Source organism: Schistocerca americana, chromosome 7 (genome assembly GCF_021461395.2).
Source record: "Schistocerca americana isolate TAMUIC-IGC-003095 chromosome 7, iqSchAmer2.1, whole genome shotgun sequence".
Lineage (NCBI taxonomy): Eukaryota > Metazoa > Arthropoda > Insecta > Orthoptera > Acrididae > Schistocerca > Schistocerca americana.
Window position 1 is genome coordinate 134943140 of NC_060125.1, and position 17300 is coordinate 134960439.

A 17300-nucleotide genomic window follows, 5' to 3' on the forward strand; every position below is an offset into this window, starting at 1 on the left:
TGCGGACGTCTTAGTCCGTGTACAGATCACTTGCGATTTGCCTGACAGTCTCTCGCGTTGCCTTTTAGGGAAGGAAAATGGAATAGCCCTGAGCCACAACACAACGACCACAGAAACGTCCGTGAGAAGAGCTGAAACTCGGCACGAGAAAAATATGTTCCGCTATTTGTTTTCGGCCGCTCGGGCTATCGGACGTGCGACGCCTGCACTGCTGTCACTGTCGTCTCTAGTAAAATCTCCGCGGCGTGTTTCTGCGTAATTTACTTGTTCTATAAGATGAAGGGAGTATGTTAGTTTCAGAATGTTTAAAATGCATTGTCAGATGTGGGGTTCGAACCCACGCTCCCTTAGGGGAACCAGAGCTTAAATCTGGCGCCTTAGACCGCTCGGCCAATCTGACGAGCGAGACAAGCGCTCCAGTGACTTCCATCTCTAGCAAGATCTCAGGAACCTCACTCCGAAATCTCTTTCCTTTTTCGGTAGAATGGAATTATGTCAGTTTAATAATATGTAAGACGCAATGTCAGATGTGGCGTACTAAACGCACCCTCGCTTTCGGGAACCAATGTGGCGAGTTGGACCGCTTTCTTCCGTCGCTTCCAGTTTGAACTGTAACTAGCAAAACTGTATTTAGTAATAGGAACATTGTCACATTGATGCAAAGAAAACTAGATATTAACGAACGGCGAATAAGACCGTTTCCTAGCAACAGCCACGCTTTGGTTTACGCACTCGTGGGAAGCCAATGAAATACTTCATGTGAGGCTCTAACTGTGGGCCTTCACTTTACAATACTTAGGCTCTGCCCCGGTGGTACCGACGCATACATACTGAAACGTCTTTGGATCGTCAGTGAGTACTTCATATTAGAAATTTCGTGTTCGCCCTGATGTGCATTAAAGGGCCAATTTATCAGAGAAAGTCAGTTCTGCGCCTAGTTACAGTATGTCGCCCTAGCAGCACCAGGAAATCGGGTTCAGTGGTGCTCGCGTCGCACTCGGCGTTGAGCGCCTGCAGCGCTATCGCCTTCGGCCTCTGGCGCCAGGAGGGAAGGCGACACATCACGGCGCAAGCAGCGCGTAGCAGAAGGCGGTGGTGGTGTGTCGGTCAGCATGGTTGCTTCCCAAGTAGCTGCTCCGGGTTCGAAGCGCGGACATCGCACGGAAGTTGTCTCCTTTACTCAGGAGAGTGTTTTCAACGGTACGAATGGTTTCCCTTCTCCCCTCGTAGGCTAGTGCGGATTACGATTCACAGCATCGTGTGTCCCCATGTGTCGACTTTGCTCGGCTGACGCGAAAGCTGACGCTTGCAAATGGGCGTATATGTAGAGGACATGCGCTAGAAACGACTGGGAGAGGCCACATCGACAAACACACAACGGACCCGTTCATTTGACTGTGGCCGCATGTTCGCGCCTTTGCGTACCGAGAGCAAGAGGGGGTCAGCGTGCTGGACCGTACCATTACCGCACAGCAGCACCAAAAACTAAGGAAAAAGGCAAAACTGAAGAAACCAAGACACGCGGACTTCCTAGTTCGTCATCCAGCCGAGCACTAGCCACGGCCAACGCTGCCTAATTTCGGTAATCGGACATGAACCCGTGTCGTTGGCACGGCATACAAGTTGGCGAGAATGTTGCCAGACGTGCGGACGTCTTAGTCCGTGTACAGATCACTTGCGATTTGCCTGACAGTCTCTCGCGTTGCCTTTTAGGGAAGGAAAATGGAATAGCCCTGAGCCACAACACAACGACCACAGAAACGTCCGTGAGAAGAGCTGAAACTCGGCACGAGAAAAATATGTTCCGCTATTTGTTTTCGGCCGCTCGGGCTATCGGACGTGCGACGCCTGCACTGCTGTCACTGTCGTCTCTAGTAAAATCTCCGCGGCGTGTTTCTGCGTAATTTACTTGTTCTATAAGATGAAGGGAGTATGTTAGTTTCAGAATGTTTAAAATGCATTGTCAGATGTGGGGTTCGAACCCACGCTCCCTTAGGGGAACCAGAGCTTAAATCTGGCGCCTTAGACCGCTCGGCCAATCTGACGAGCGAGACAAGCGCTCCAGTGACTTCCATCTCTAGCAAGATCTCAGGAACCTCACTCCGAAATCTCTTTCCTTTTTCGGTAGAATGGAATTATGTCAGTTTAATAATATGTAAGACGCAATGTCAGATGTGGCGTACTAAACGCACCCTCGCTTTCGGGAACCAATGTGGCGAGTTGGACCGCTTTCTTCCGTCGCTTCCAGTTTGAACTGTAACTAGCAAAACTGTATTTAGTAATAGGAACATTGTCACATTGATGCAAAGAAAACTAGATATTAACGAACGGCGAATAAGACCGTTTCCTAGCAACAGCCACGCTTTGGTTTACGCACTCGTGGGAAGCCAATGAAATACTTCATGTGAGGCTCTAACTGTGGGCCTTCACTTTACAATACTTAGGCTCTGCCCCGGTGGTACCGACGCATACATACTGAAACGTCTTTGGATCGTCAGTGAGTACTTCATATTAGAAATTTCGTGTTCGCCCTGATGTGCATTAAAGGGCCAATTTATCAGAGAAAGTCAGTTCTGCGCCTAGTTACAGTATGTCGCCCTAGCAGCACCAGGAAATCGGGTTCAGTGGTGCTCGCGTCGCACTCGGCGTTGAGCGCCTGCAGCGCTATCGCCTTCGGCCTCTGGCGCCAGGAGGGAAGGCGACACATCACGGCGCAAGCAGCGCGTAGCAGAAGGCGGTGGTGGTGTGTCGGTCAGCATGGTTGCTTCCCAAGTAGCTGCTCCGGGTTCGAAGCGCGGACATCGCACGGAAGTTGTCTCCTTTACTCAGGAGAGTGTTTTCAACGGTACGAATGGTTTCCCTTCTCCCCTCGTAGGCTAGTGCGGATTACGATTCACAGCATCGTGTGTCCCCATGTGTCGACTTTGCTCGGCTGACGCGAAAGCTGACGCTTGCAAATGGGCGTATATGTAGAGGACATGCGCTAGAAACGACTGGGAGAGGCCACATCGACAAACACACAACGGACCCGTTCATTTGACTGTGGCCGCATGTTCGCGCCTTTGCGTACCGAGAGCAAGAGGGGGTCAGCGTGCTGGACCGTACCATTACCGCACAGCAGCACCAAAAACTAAGGAAAAAGGCAAAACTGAAGAAACCAAGACACGCGGACTTCCTAGTTCGTCATCCAGCCGAGCACTAGCCACGGCCAACGCTGCCTAATTTCGGTAATCGGACATGAACCCGTGTCGTTGGCACGGCATACAAGTTGGCGAGAATGTTGCCAGACGTGCGGACGTCTTAGTCCGTGTACAGATCACTTGCGATTTGCCTGACAGTCTCTCGCGTTGCCTTTTAGGGAAGGAAAATGGAATAGCCCTGAGCCACAACACAACGACCACAGAAACGTCCGTGAGAAGAGCTGAAACTCGGCACGAGAAAAATATGTTCCGCTATTTGTTTTCGGCCGCTCGGGCTATCGGACGTGCGACGCCTGCACTGCTGTCACTGTCGTCTCTAGTAAAATCTCCGCGGCGTGTTTCTGCGTAATTTACTTGTTCTATAAGATGAAGGGAGTATGTTAGTTTCAGAATGTTTAAAATGCATTGTCAGATGTGGGGTTCGAACCCACGCTCCCTTAGGGGAACCAGAGCTTAAATCTGGCGCCTTAGACCGCTCGGCCAATCTGACGAGCGAGACAAGCGCTCCAGTGACTTCCATCTCTAGCAAGATCTCAGGAACCTCACTCCGAAATCTCTTTCCTTTTTCGGTAGAATGGAATTATGTCAGTTTAATAATATGTAAGACGCAATGTCAGATGTGGCGTACTAAACGCACCCTCGCTTTCGGGAACCAATGTGGCGAGTTGGACCGCTTTCTTCCGTCGCTTCCAGTTTGAACTGTAACTAGCAAAACTGTATTTAGTAATAGGAACATTGTCACATTGATGCAAAGAAAACTAGATATTAACGAACGGCGAATAAGACCGTTTCCTAGCAACAGCCACGCTTTGGTTTACGCACTCGTGGGAAGCCAATGAAATACTTCATGTGAGGCTCTAACTGTGGGCCTTCACTTTACAATACTTAGGCTCTGCCCCGGTGGTACCGACGCATACATACTGAAACGTCTTTGGATCGTCAGTGAGTACTTCATATTAGAAATTTCGTGTTCGCCCTGATGTGCATTAAAGGGCCAATTTATCAGAGAAAGTCAGTTCTGCGCCTAGTTACAGTATGTCGCCCTAGCAGCACCAGGAAATCGGGTTCAGTGGTGCTCGCGTCGCACTCGGCGTTGAGCGCCTGCAGCGCTATCGCCTTCGGCCTCTGGCGCCAGGAGGGAAGGCGACACATCACGGCGCAAGCAGCGCGTAGCAGAAGGCGGTGGTGGTGTGTCGGTCAGCATGGTTGCTTCCCAAGTAGCTGCTCCGGGTTCGAAGCGCGGACATCGCACGGAAGTTGTCTCCTTTACTCAGGAGAGTGTTTTCAACGGTACGAATGGTTTCCCTTCTCCCCTCGTAGGCTAGTGCGGATTACGATTCACAGCATCGTGTGTCCCCATGTGTCGACTTTGCTCGGCTGACGCGAAAGCTGACGCTTGCAAATGGGCGTATATGTAGAGGACATGCGCTAGAAACGACTGGGAGAGGCCACATCGACAAACACACAACGGACCCGTTCATTTGACTGTGGCCGCATGTTCGCGCCTTTGCGTACCGAGAGCAAGAGGGGGTCAGCGTGCTGGACCGTACCATTACCGCACAGCAGCACCAAAAACTAAGGAAAAAGGCAAAACTGAAGAAACCAAGACACGCGGACTTCCTAGTTCGTCATCCAGCCGAGCACTAGCCACGGCCAACGCTGCCTAATTTCGGTAATCGGACATGAACCCGTGTCGTTGGCACGGCATACAAGTTGGCGAGAATGTTGCCAGACGTGCGGACGTCTTAGTCCGTGTACAGATCACTTGCGATTTGCCTGACAGTCTCTCGCGTTGCCTTTTAGGGAAGGAAAATGGAATAGCCCTGAGCCACAACACAACGACCACAGAAACGTCCGTGAGAAGAGCTGAAACTCGGCACGAGAAAAATATGTTCCGCTATTTGTTTTCGGCCGCTCGGGCTATCGGACGTGCGACGCCTGCACTGCTGTCACTGTCGTCTCTAGTAAAATCTCCGCGGCGTGTTTCTGCGTAATTTACTTGTTCTATAAGATGAAGGGAGTATGTTAGTTTCAGAATGTTTAAAATGCATTGTCAGATGTGGGGTTCGAACCCACGCTCCCTTAGGGGAACCAGAGCTTAAATCTGGCGCCTTAGACCGCTCGGCCAATCTGACGAGCGAGACAAGCGCTCCAGTGACTTCCATCTCTAGCAAGATCTCAGGAACCTCACTCCGAAATCTCTTTCCTTTTTCGGTAGAATGGAATTATGTCAGTTTAATAATATGTAAGACGCAATGTCAGATGTGGCGTACTAAACGCACCCTCGCTTTCGGGAACCAATGTGGCGAGTTGGACCGCTTTCTTCCGTCGCTTCCAGTTTGAACTGTAACTAGCAAAACTGTATTTAGTAATAGGAACATTGTCACATTGATGCAAAGAAAACTAGATATTAACGAACGGCGAATAAGACCGTTTCCTAGCAACAGCCACGCTTTGGTTTACGCACTCGTGGGAAGCCAATGAAATACTTCATGTGAGGCTCTAACTGTGGGCCTTCACTTTACAATACTTAGGCTCTGCCCCGGTGGTACCGACGCATACATACTGAAACGTCTTTGGATCGTCAGTGAGTACTTCATATTAGAAATTTCGTGTTCGCCCTGATGTGCATTAAAGGGCCAATTTATCAGAGAAAGTCAGTTCTGCGCCTAGTTACAGTATGTCGCCCTAGCAGCACCAGGAAATCGGGTTCAGTGGTGCTCGCGTCGCACTCGGCGTTGAGCGCCTGCAGCGCTATCGCCTTCGGCCTCTGGCGCCAGGAGGGAAGGCGACACATCACGGCGCAAGCAGCGCGTAGCAGAAGGCGGTGGTGGTGTGTCGGTCAGCATGGTTGCTTCCCAAGTAGCTGCTCCGGGTTCGAAGCGCGGACATCGCACGGAAGTTGTCTCCTTTACTCAGGAGAGTGTTTTCAACGGTACGAATGGTTTCCCTTCTCCCCTCGTAGGCTAGTGCGGATTACGATTCACAGCATCGTGTGTCCCCATGTGTCGACTTTGCTCGGCTGACGCGAAAGCTGACGCTTGCAAATGGGCGTATATGTAGAGGACATGCGCTAGAAACGACTGGGAGAGGCCACATCGACAAACACACAACGGACCCGTTCATTTGACTGTGGCCGCATGTTCGCGCCTTTGCGTACCGAGAGCAAGAGGGGGTCAGCGTGCTGGACCGTACCATTACCGCACAGCAGCACCAAAAACTAAGGAAAAAGGCAAAACTGAAGAAACCAAGACACGCGGACTTCCTAGTTCGTCATCCAGCCGAGCACTAGCCACGGCCAACGCTGCCTAATTTCGGTAATCGGACATGAACCCGTGTCGTTGGCACGGCATACAAGTTGGCGAGAATGTTGCCAGACGTGCGGACGTCTTAGTCCGTGTACAGATCACTTGCGATTTGCCTGACAGTCTCTCGCGTTGCCTTTTAGGGAAGGAAAATGGAATAGCCCTGAGCCACAACACAACGACCACAGAAACGTCCGTGAGAAGAGCTGAAACTCGGCACGAGAAAAATATGTTCCGCTATTTGTTTTCGGCCGCTCGGGCTATCGGACGTGCGACGCCTGCACTGCTGTCACTGTCGTCTCTAGTAAAATCTCCGCGGCGTGTTTCTGCGTAATTTACTTGTTCTATAAGATGAAGGGAGTATGTTAGTTTCAGAATGTTTAAAATGCATTGTCAGATGTGGGGTTCGAACCCACGCTCCCTTACGGAAACCAGAGCTTAAATCTGGCGCCTTAGACCGCTCGGCCAATCTGACGAGCGAGACAAGCGCTCCAGTGACTTCCATCTCTAGCAAGATCTCAGGAACCTCACTCCGAAATCTCTTTCCTTTTTCGGTAGAATGGAATTATGTCAGTTTAATAATATGTAAGACGCAATGTCAGATGTGGCGTACTAAACGCACCCTCGCTTTCGGGAACCAATGTGGCGAGTTGGACCGCTTTCTTCCGTCGCTTCCAGTTTGAACTGTAACTAGCAAAACTGTATTTAGTAATAGGAACATTGTCACATTGATGCAAAGAAAACTAGATATTAACGAACGGCGAATAAGACCGTTTCCTAGCAACAGCCACGCTTTGGTTTACGCACTCGTGGGAAGCCAATGAAATACTTCATGTGAGGCTCTAACTGTGGGCCTTCACTTTACAATACTTAGGCTCTGCCCCGGTGGTACCGACGCATACATACTGAAACGTCTTTGGATCGTCAGTGAGTACTTCATATTAGAAATTTCGTGTTCGCCCTGATGTGCATTAAAGGGCCAATTTATCAGAGAAAGTCAGTTCTGCGCCTAGTTACAGTATGTCGCCCTAGCAGCACCAGGAAATCGGGTTCAGTGGTGCTCGCGTCGCACTCGGCGTTGAGCGCCTGCAGCGCTATCGCCTTCGGCCTCTGGCGCCAGGAGGGAAGGCGACACATCACGGCGCAAGCAGCGCGTAGCAGAAGGCGGTGGTGGTGTGTCGGTCAGCATGGTTGCTTCCCAAGTAGCTGCTCCGGGTTCGAAGCGCGGACATCGCACGGAAGTTGTCTCCTTTACTCAGGAGAGTGTTTTCAACGGTACGAATGGTTTCCCTTCTCCCCTCGTAGGCTAGTGCGGATTACGATTCACAGCATCGTGTGTCCCCATGTGTCGACTTTGCTCGGCTGACGCGAAAGCTGACGCTTGCAAATGGGCGTATATGTAGAGGACATGCGCTAGAAACGACTGGGAGAGGCCACATCGACAAACACACAACGGACCCGTTCATTTGACTGTGGCCGCATGTTCGCGCCTTTGCGTACCGAGAGCAAGAGGGGGTCAGCGTGCTGGACCGTACCATTACCGCACAGCAGCACCAAAAACTAAGGAAAAAGGCAAAACTGAAGAAACCAAGACACGCGGACTTCCTAGTTCGTCATCCAGCCGAGCACTAGCCACGGCCAACGCTGCCTAATTTCGGTAATCGGACATGAACCCGTGTCGTTGGCACGGCATACAAGTTGGCGAGAATGTTGCCAGACGTGCGGACGTCTTAGTCCGTGTACAGATCACTTGCGATTTGCCTGACAGTCTCTCGCGTTGCCTTTTAGGGAAGGAAAATGGAATAGCCCTGAGCCACAACACAACGACCACAGAAACGTCCGTGAGAAGAGCTGAAACTCGGCACGAGAAAAATATGTTCCGCTATTTGTTTTCGGCCGCTCGGGCTATCGGACGTGCGACGCCTGCACTGCTGTCACTGTCGTCTCTAGTAAAATCTCCGCGGCGTGTTTCTGCGTAATTTACTTGTTCTATAAGATGAAGGGAGTATGTTAGTTTCAGAATGTTTAAAATGCATTGTCAGATGTGGGGTTCGAACCCACGCTCCCTTAGGGGAACCAGAGCTTAAATCTGGCGCCTTAGACCGCTCGGCCAATCTGACGAGCGAGACAAGCGCTCCAGTGACTTCCATCTCTAGCAAGATCTCAGGAACCTCACTCCGAAATCTCTTTCCTTTTTCGGTAGAATGGAATTATGTCAGTTTAATAACATGTAAGACGCAATGTCAGATGTGGCGTACTAAACGCACCCTCGCTTTCGGGAACCAATGTGGCGAGTTGGACCGCTTTCTTCCGTCGCTTCCAGTTTGAACTGTAACTAGCAAAACTGTATTTAGTAATAGGAACATTGTCACATTGATGCAAAGAAAACTAGATATTAACGAACGGCGAATAAGACCGTTTCCTAGCAACAGCCACGCTTTGGTTTACGCACTCGTGGGAAGCCAATGAAATACTTCATGTGAGGCTCTAACTGTGGGCCTTCACTTTACAATACTTAGGCTCTGCCCCGGTGGTACCGACGCATACATACTGAAACGTCTTTGGATCGTCAGTGAGTACTTCATATTAGAAATTTCGTGTTCGCCCTGATGTGCATTAAAGGGCCAATTTATCAGAGAAAGTCAGTTCTGCGCCTAGTTACAGTATGTCGCCCTAGCAGCACCAGGAAATCGGGTTCAGTGGTGCTCGCGTCGCACTCGGCGTTGAGCGCCTGCAGCGCTATCGCCTTCGGCCTCTGGCGCCAGGAGGGAAGGCGACACATCACGGCGCAAGCAGCGCGTAGCAGAAGGCGGTGGTGGTGTGTCGGTCAGCATGGTTGCTTCCCAAGTAGCTGCTCCGGGTTCGAAGCGCGGACATCGCACGGAAGTTGTCTCCTTTACTCAGGAGAGTGTTTTCAACGGTACGAATGGTTTCCCTTCTCCCCTCGTAGGCTAGTGCGGATTACGATTCACAGCATCGTGTGTCCCCATGTGTCGACTTGTCTCGACTTTGCTCGGCTGACGCGAAAGCTGACGCTTGCAAATGGGCGTATATGTAGAGGACATGCGCTAGAAACGACTGGGAGAGGCCACATCGACAAACACACAACGGACCCGTTCATTTGACTGTGGCCGCATGTTCGCGCCTTTGCGTACCGAGAGCAAGAGGGGGTCAGCGTGCTGGACCGTACCATTACCGCACAGCAGCACCAAAAACTAAGGAAAAAGGCAAAACTGAAGAAACCAAGACACGCGGACTTCCTAGTTCGTCATCCAGCCGAGCACTAGCCACGGCCAACGCTGCCTAATTTCGGTAATCGGACATGAACCCGTGTCGTTGGCACGGCATACAAGTTGGCGAGAATGTTGCCAGACGTGCGGACGTCTTAGTCCGTGTACAGATCACTTGCGATTTGCCTGACAGTCTCTCGCGTTGCCTTTTAGGGAAGGAAAATGGAATAGCCCTGAGCCACAACACAACGACCACAGAAACGTCCGTGAGAAGAGCTGAAACTCGGCACGAGAAAAATATGTTCCGCTATTTGTTTTCGGCCGCTCGGGCTATCGGACGTGCGACGCCTGCACTGCTGTCACTGTCGTCTCTAGTAAAATCTCCGCGGCGTGTTTCTGCGTAATTTACTTGTTCTATAAGATGAAGGGAGTATGTTAGTTTCAGAATGTTTAAAATGCATTGTCAGATGTGGGGTTCGAACCCACGCTGCCTTAGGGGAACCAGAGCTTAAATCTGGCGCCTTAGACCGCTCGGCCAATCTGACGAGCGAGACAAGCGCTCCAGTGACTTCCATCTCTAGCAAGATCTCAGGAACCTCACTCCGAAATCTCTTTCCTTTTTCGGTAGAATGGAATTATGTCAGTTTAATAATATGTAAGACGCAATGTCAGATGTGGCGTACTAAACGCACCCTCGCTTTCGGGAACCAATGTGGCGAGTTGGACCGCTTTCTTCCGTCGCTTCCAGTTTGAACTGTAACTAGCAAAACTGTATTTAGTAATAGGAACATTGTCACATTGATGCAAAGAAAACTAGATATTAACGAACGGCGAATAAGACCGTTTCCTAGCAACAGCCACGCTTTGGTTTACGCACTCGTGGGAAGCCAATGAAATACTTCATGTGAGGCTCTAACTGTGGGCCTTCACTTTACAATACTTAGGCTCTGCCCCGGTGGTACCGACGCATACATACTGAAACGTCTTTGGATCGTCAGTGAGTACTTCATATTAGAAATTTCGTGTTCGCCCTGATGTGCATTAAAGGGCCAATTTATCAGAGAAAGTCAGTTCTGCGCCTAGTTACAGTATGTCGCCCTAGCAGCACCAGGAAATCGGGTTCAGTGGTGCTCGCGTCGCACTCGGCGTTGAGCGCCTGCAGCGCTATCGCCTTCGGCCTCTGGCGCCAGGAGGGAAGGCGACACATCACGGCGCAAGCAGCGCGTAGCAGAAGGCGGTGGTGGTGTGTCGGTCAGCATGGTTGCTTCCCAAGTAGCTGCTCCGGGTTCGAAGCGCGGACATCGCACGGAAGTTGTCTCCTTTACTCAGGAGAGTGTTTTCAACGGTACGAATGGTTTCCCTTCTCCCCTCGTAGGCTAGTGCGGATTACGATTCACAGCATCGTGTGTCCCCATGTGTCGACTTTGCTCGGCTGACGCGAAAGCTGACGCTTGCAAATGGGCGTATATGTAGAGGACATGCGCTAGAAACGACTGGGAGAGGCCACATCGACAAACACACAACGGACCCGTTCATTTGACTGTGGCCGCATGTTCGCGCCTTTGCGTACCGAGAGCAAGAGGGGGTCAGCGTGCTGGACCGTACCATTACCGCACAGCAGCACCAAAAACTAAGGAAAAAGGCAAAACTGAAGAAACCAAGACACGCGGACTTCCTAGTTCGTCATCCAGCCGAGCACTAGCCACGGCCAACGCTGCCTAATTTCGGTAATCGGACATGAACCCGTGTCGTTGGCACGGCATACAAGTTGGCGAGAATGTTGCCAGACGTGCGGACGTCTTAGTCCGTGTACAGATCACTTGCGATTTGCCTGACAGTCTCTCGCGTTGCCTTTTAGGGAAGGAAAATGGAATAGCCCTGAGCCACAACACAACGACCACAGAAACGTCCGTGAGAAGAGCTGAAACTCGGCACGAGAAAAATATGTTCCGCTATTTGTTTTCGGCCGCTCGGGCTATCGGACGTGCGACGCCTGCACTGCTGTCACTGTCGTCTCTAGTAAAATCTCCGCGGCGTGTTTCTGCGTAATTTACTTGTTCTATAAGATGAAGGGAGTATGTTAGTTTCAGAATGTTTAAAATGCATTGTCAGATGTGGGGTTCGAACCCACGCTCCCTTAGGGGAACCAGAGCTTAAATCTGGCGCCTTAGACCGCTCGGCCAATCTGACGAGCGAGACAAGCGCTCCAGTGACTTCCATCTCTAGCAAGATCTCAGGAACCTCACTCCGAAATCTCTTTCCTTTTTCGGTAGAATGGAATTATGTCAGTTTAATAATATGTAAGACGCAATGTCAGATGTGGCGTACTAAACGCACCCTCGCTTTCGGGAACCAATGTGGCGAGTTGGACCGCTTTCTTCCGTCGCTTCCAGTTTGAACTGTAACTAGCAAAACTGTATTTAGTAATAGGAACATTGTCACATTGATGCAAAGAAAACTAGATATTAACGAACGGCGAATAAGACCGTTTCCTAGCAACAGCCACGCTTTGGTTTACGCACTCGTGGGAAGCCAATGAAATACTTCATGTGAGGCTCTAACTGTGGGCCTTCACTTTACAATACTTAGGCTCTGCCCCGGTGGTACCGACGCATACATACTGAAACGTCTTTGGATCGTCAGTGAGTACTTCATATTAGAAATTTCGTGTTCGCCCTGATGTGCATTAAAGGGCCAATTTATCAGAGAAAGTCAGTTCTGCGCCTAGTTACAGTATGTCGCCCTAGCAGCACCAGGAAATCGGGTTCAGTGGTGCTCGCGTCGCACTCGGCGTTGAGCGCCTGCAGCGCTATCGCCTTCGGCCTCTGGCGCCAGGAGGGAAGGCGACACATCACGGCGCAAGCAGCGCGTAGCAGAAGGCGGTGGTGGTGTGTCGGTCAGCATGGTTGCTTCCCAAGTAGCTGCTCCGGGTTCGAAGCGCGGACATCGCACGGAAGTTGTCTCCTTTACTCAGGAGAGTGTTTTCAACGGTACGAATGGTTTCCCTTCTCCCCTCGTAGGCTAGTGCGGATTACGATTCACAGCATCGTGTGTCCCCATGTGTCGACTTGTCTCGACTTTGCTCGGCTGACGCGAAAGCTGACGCTTGCAAATGGGCGTATATGTAGAGGACATGCGCTAGAAACGACTGGGAGAGGCCACATCGACAAACACACAACGGACCCGTTCATTTGACTGTGGCCGCATGTTCGCGCCTTTGCGTACCGAGAGCAAGAGGGGGTCAGCGTGCTGGACCGTACCATTACCGCACAGCAGCACCAAAAACTAAGGAAAAAGGCAAAACTGAAGAAACCAAGACACGCGGACTTCCTAGTTCGTCATCCAGCCGAGCACTAGCCACGGCCAACGCTGCCTAATTTCGGTAATCGGACATGAACCCGTGTCGTTGGCACGGCATACAAGTTGGCGAGAATGTTGCCAGACGTGCGGACGTCTTAGTCCGTGTACAGATCACTTGCGATTTGCCTGACAGTCTCTCGCGTTGCCTTTTAGGGAAGGAAAATGGAATAGCCCTGAGCCACAACACAACGACCACAGAAACGTCCGTGAGAAGAGCTGAAACTCGGCACGAGAAAAATATGTTCCGCTATTTGTTTTCGGCCGCTCGGGCTATCGGACGTGCGACGCCTGCACTGCTGTCACTGTCGTCTCTAGTAAAATCTCCGCGGCGTGTTTCTGCGTAATTTACTTGTTCTATAAGATGAAGGGAGTATGTTAGTTTCAGAATGTTTAAAATGCATTGTCAGATGTGGGGTTCGAACCCACGCTCCCTTAGGGGAACCAGAGCTTAAATCTGGCGCCTTAGACCGCTCGGCCAATCTGACGAGCGAGACAAGCGCTCCAGTGACTTCCATCTCTAGCAAGATCTCAGGAACCTCACTCCGAAATCTCTTTCCTTTTTCGGTAGAATGGAATTATGTCAGTTTAATAATATGTAAGACGCAATGTCAGATGTGGCGTACTAAACGCACCCTCGCTTTCGGGAACCAATGTGGCGAGTTGGACCGCTTTCTTCCGTCGCTTCCAGTTTGAACTGTAACTAGCAAAACTGTATTTAGTAATAGGAACATTGTCACATTGATGCAAAGAAAACTAGATATTAACGAACGGCGAATAAGACCGTTTCCTAGCAACAGCCACGCTTTGGTTTACGCACTCGTGGGAAGCCAATGAAATACTTCATGTGAGGCTCTAACTGTGGGCCTTCACTTTACAATACTTAGGCTCTGCCCCGGTGGTACCGACGCATACATACTGAAACGTCTTTGGATCGTCAGTGAGTACTTCATATTAGAAATTTCGTGTTCGCCCTGATGTGCATTAAAGGGCCAATTTATCAGAGAAAGTCAGTTCTGCGCCTAGTTACAGTATGTCGCCCTAGCAGCACCAGGAAATCGGGTTCAGTGGTGCTCGCGTCGCACTCGGCGTTGAGCGCCTGCAGCGCTATCGCCTTCGGCCTCTGGCGCCAGGAGGGAAGGCGACACATCACGGCGCAAGCAGCGCGTAGCAGAAGGCGGTGGTGGTGTGTCGGTCAGCATGGTTGCTTCCCAAGTAGCTGCTCCGGGTTCGAAGCGCGGACATCGCACGGAAGTTGTCTCCTTTACTCAGGAGAGTGTTTTCAACGGTACGAATGGTTTCCCTTCTCCCCTCGTAGGCTAGTGCGGATTACGATTCACAGCATCGTGTGTCCCCATGTGTCGACTTGTCTCGACTTTGCTCGGCTGACGCGAAAGCTGACGCTTGCAAATGGGCGTATATGTAGAGGACATGCGCTAGAAACGACTGGGAGAGGCCACATCGACAAACACACAACGGACCCGTTCATTTGACTGTGGCCGCATGTTCGCGCCTTTGCGTACCGAGAGCAAGAGGGGGTCAGCGTGCTGGACCGTACCATTACCGCACAGCAGCACCAAAAACTAAGGAAAAAGGCAAAACTGAAGAAACCAAGACACGCGGACTTCCTAGTTCGTCATCCAGCCGAGCACTAGCCACGGCCAACGCTGCCTAATTTCGGTAATCGGACATGAACCCGTGTCGTTGGCACGGCATACAAGTTGGCGAGAATGTTGCCAGACGTGCGGACGTCTTAGTCCGTGTACAGATCACTTGCGATTTGCCTGACAGTCTCTCGCGTTGCCTTTTAGGGAAGGAAAATGGAATAGCCCTGAGCCACAACACAACGACCACAGAAACGTCCGTGAGAAGAGCTGAAACTCGGCACGAGAAAAATATGTTCCGCTATTTGTTTTCGGCCGCTCGGGCTATCGGACGTGCGACGCCTGCACTGCTGTCACTGTCGTCTCTAGTAAAATCTCCGCGGCGTGTTTCTGCGTAATTTACTTGTTCTATAAGATGAAGGGAGTATGTTAGTTTCAGAATGTTTAAAATGCATTGTCAGATGTGGGGTTCGAACCCACGCTCCCTTAGGGGAACCAGAGCTTAAATCTGGCGCCTTAGACCGCTCGGCCAATCTGACGAGCGAGACAAGCGCTCCAGTGACTTCCATCTCTAGCAAGATCTCAGGAACCTCACTCCGAAATCTCTTTCCTTTTTCGGTAGAATGGAATTATGTCAGTTTAATAATATGTAAGACGCAATGTCAGATGTGGCGTACTAAACGCACCCTCGCTTTCGGGAACCAATGTGGCGAGTTGGACCGCTTTCTTCCGTCGCTTCCAGTTTGAACTGTAACTAGCAAAACTGTATTTAGTAATAGGAACATTGTCACATTGATGCAAAGAAAACTAGATATTAACGAACGGCGAATAAGACCGTTTCCTAGCAACAGCCACGCTTTGGTTTACGCACTCGTGGGAAGCCAATGAAATACTTCATGTGAGGCTCTAACTGTGGGCCTTCACTTTACAATACTTAGGCTCTGCCCCGGTGGTACCGACGCATACATACTGAAACGTCTTTGGATCGTCAGTGAGTACTTCATATTAGAAATTTCGTGTTCGCCCTGATGTGCATTAAAGGGCCAATTTATCAGAGAAAGTCAGTTCTGCGCCTAGTTACAGTATGTCGCCCTAGCAGCACCAGGAAATCGGGTTCAGTGGTGCTCGCGTCGCACTCGGCGTTGAGCGCCTGCAGCGCTATCGCCTTCGGCCTCTGGCGCCAGGAGGGAAGGCGACACATCACGGCGCAAGCAGCGCGTAGCAGAAGGCGGTGGTGGTGTGTCGGTCAGCATGGTTGCTTCCCAAGTAGCTGCTCCGGGTTCGAAGCGCGGACATCGCACGGAAGTTGTCTCCTTTACTCAGGAGAGTGTTTTCAACGGTACGAATGGTTTCCCTTCTCCCCTCGTAGGCTAGTGCGGATTACGATTCACAGCATCGTGTGTCCCCATGTGTCGACTTGTCTCGACTTTGCTCGGCTGACGCGAAAGCTGACGCTTGCAAATGGGCGTATATGTAGAGGACATGCGCTAGAAACGACTGGGAGAGGCCACATCGACAAACACACAACGGACCCGTTCATTTGACTGTGGCCGCATGTTCGCGCCTTTGCGTACCGAGAGCAAGAGGGGGTCAGCGTGCTGGACCGTACCATTACCGCACAGCAGCACCAAAAACTAAGGAAAAAGGCAAAACTGAAGAAACCAAGACACGCGGACTTCCTAGTTCGTCATCCAGCCGAGCACTAGCCACGGCCAACGCTGCCTAATTTCGGTAATCGGACATGAACCCGTGTCGTTGGCACGGCATACAAGTTGGCGAGAATGTTGCCAGACGTGCGGACGTCTTAGTCCGTGTACAGATCACTTGCGATTTGCCTGACAGTCTCTCGCGTTGCCTTTTAGGGAAGGAAAATGGAATAGCCCTGAGCCACAACACAACGACCACAGAAACGTCCGTGAGAAGAGCTGAAACTCGGCACGAGAAAAATATGTTCCGCTATTTGTTTTCGGCCGCTCGGGCTATCGGACGTGCGACGCCTGCACTGCTGTCACTGTCGTCTCTAGTAAAATCTCCGCGGCGTGTTTCTGCGTAATTTACTTGTTCTATAAGATGAAGGGAGTATGTTAGTTTCAGAATGTTTAAAATGCATTGTCAGATGTGGGGTTCGAACCCACGCTCCCTTAGGGGAACCAGAGCTTAAATCTGGCGCCTTAGACCGCTCGGCCAATCTGACGAGCGAGACAAGCGCTCCAGTGACTTCCATCTCTAGCAAGATCTCAGGAACCTCACTCCGAAATCTCTTTCCTTTTTCGGTAGAATGGAATTATGTCAGTTTAATAATATGTAAGACGCAATGTCAGATGTGGCGTACTAAACGCACCCTCGCTTTCGGGAACCAATGTGGCGAGTTGGACCGCTTTCTTCCGTCGCTTCCAGTTTGAACTGTAACTAGCAAAACTGTATTTAGTAATAGGAACATTGTCACATTGATGCAAAGAAAACTAGATATTAACGAACGGCGAATAAGACCGTTTCCTAGCAACAGCCACGCTTTGGTTTACGCACTCGTGGGAAGCCAATGAAATACTTCATGTGAGGCTCTAACTGTGGGCCTTCACTTTACAATACTTAGGCTCTGCCCCG

The 17300-nt window shown here is 50.8% G+C and overlaps 10 non-coding genes across 10 annotated transcripts; all 10 read right to left on the reverse strand.

Annotated features, from left to right (window-relative positions):
• Nucleotides 1-316: 316 nt before the first annotated feature.
• Trnal-uaa lies at nucleotides 317-400 on the reverse strand. Its single transcript has one exon. It is a non-coding gene; the product is annotated as a tRNA-Leu (tRNA).
• A 1561-nt stretch (nucleotides 401-1961) lies between these two features.
• Trnal-uaa lies at nucleotides 1962-2045 on the reverse strand. Its single transcript has one exon. It is a non-coding gene; the product is annotated as a tRNA-Leu (tRNA).
• Nucleotides 2046-3606: 1561 nt separating this feature from the next.
• On the reverse strand, nucleotides 3607-3690 carry Trnal-uaa. The gene has a single exon. It is a non-coding gene; the product is annotated as a tRNA-Leu (tRNA).
• Nucleotides 3691-5251: 1561 nt separating this feature from the next.
• Nucleotides 5252-5335, reverse strand: Trnal-uaa. Its single transcript has one exon. It is a non-coding gene; the product is annotated as a tRNA-Leu (tRNA).
• Nucleotides 5336-6896: 1561 nt separating this feature from the next.
• On the reverse strand, nucleotides 6897-6980 carry Trnal-uaa. Its single transcript has one exon. It is a non-coding gene; the product is annotated as a tRNA-Leu (tRNA).
• A 1561-nt stretch (nucleotides 6981-8541) lies between these two features.
• On the reverse strand, nucleotides 8542-8625 carry Trnal-uaa. The gene has a single exon. It is a non-coding gene; the product is annotated as a tRNA-Leu (tRNA).
• Nucleotides 8626-10196: 1571 nt separating this feature from the next.
• Nucleotides 10197-10280, reverse strand: Trnal-uaa. The gene has a single exon. It is a non-coding gene; the product is annotated as a tRNA-Leu (tRNA).
• Nucleotides 10281-11841: 1561 nt separating this feature from the next.
• On the reverse strand, nucleotides 11842-11925 carry Trnal-uaa. Its single transcript has one exon. It is a non-coding gene; the product is annotated as a tRNA-Leu (tRNA).
• A 1571-nt stretch (nucleotides 11926-13496) lies between these two features.
• On the reverse strand, nucleotides 13497-13580 carry Trnal-uaa. Its single transcript has one exon. It is a non-coding gene; the product is annotated as a tRNA-Leu (tRNA).
• Nucleotides 13581-15151: 1571 nt separating this feature from the next.
• Nucleotides 15152-15235, reverse strand: Trnal-uaa. The gene has a single exon. It is a non-coding gene; the product is annotated as a tRNA-Leu (tRNA).
• Nucleotides 15236-17300: the final 2065 nt, after the last annotated feature.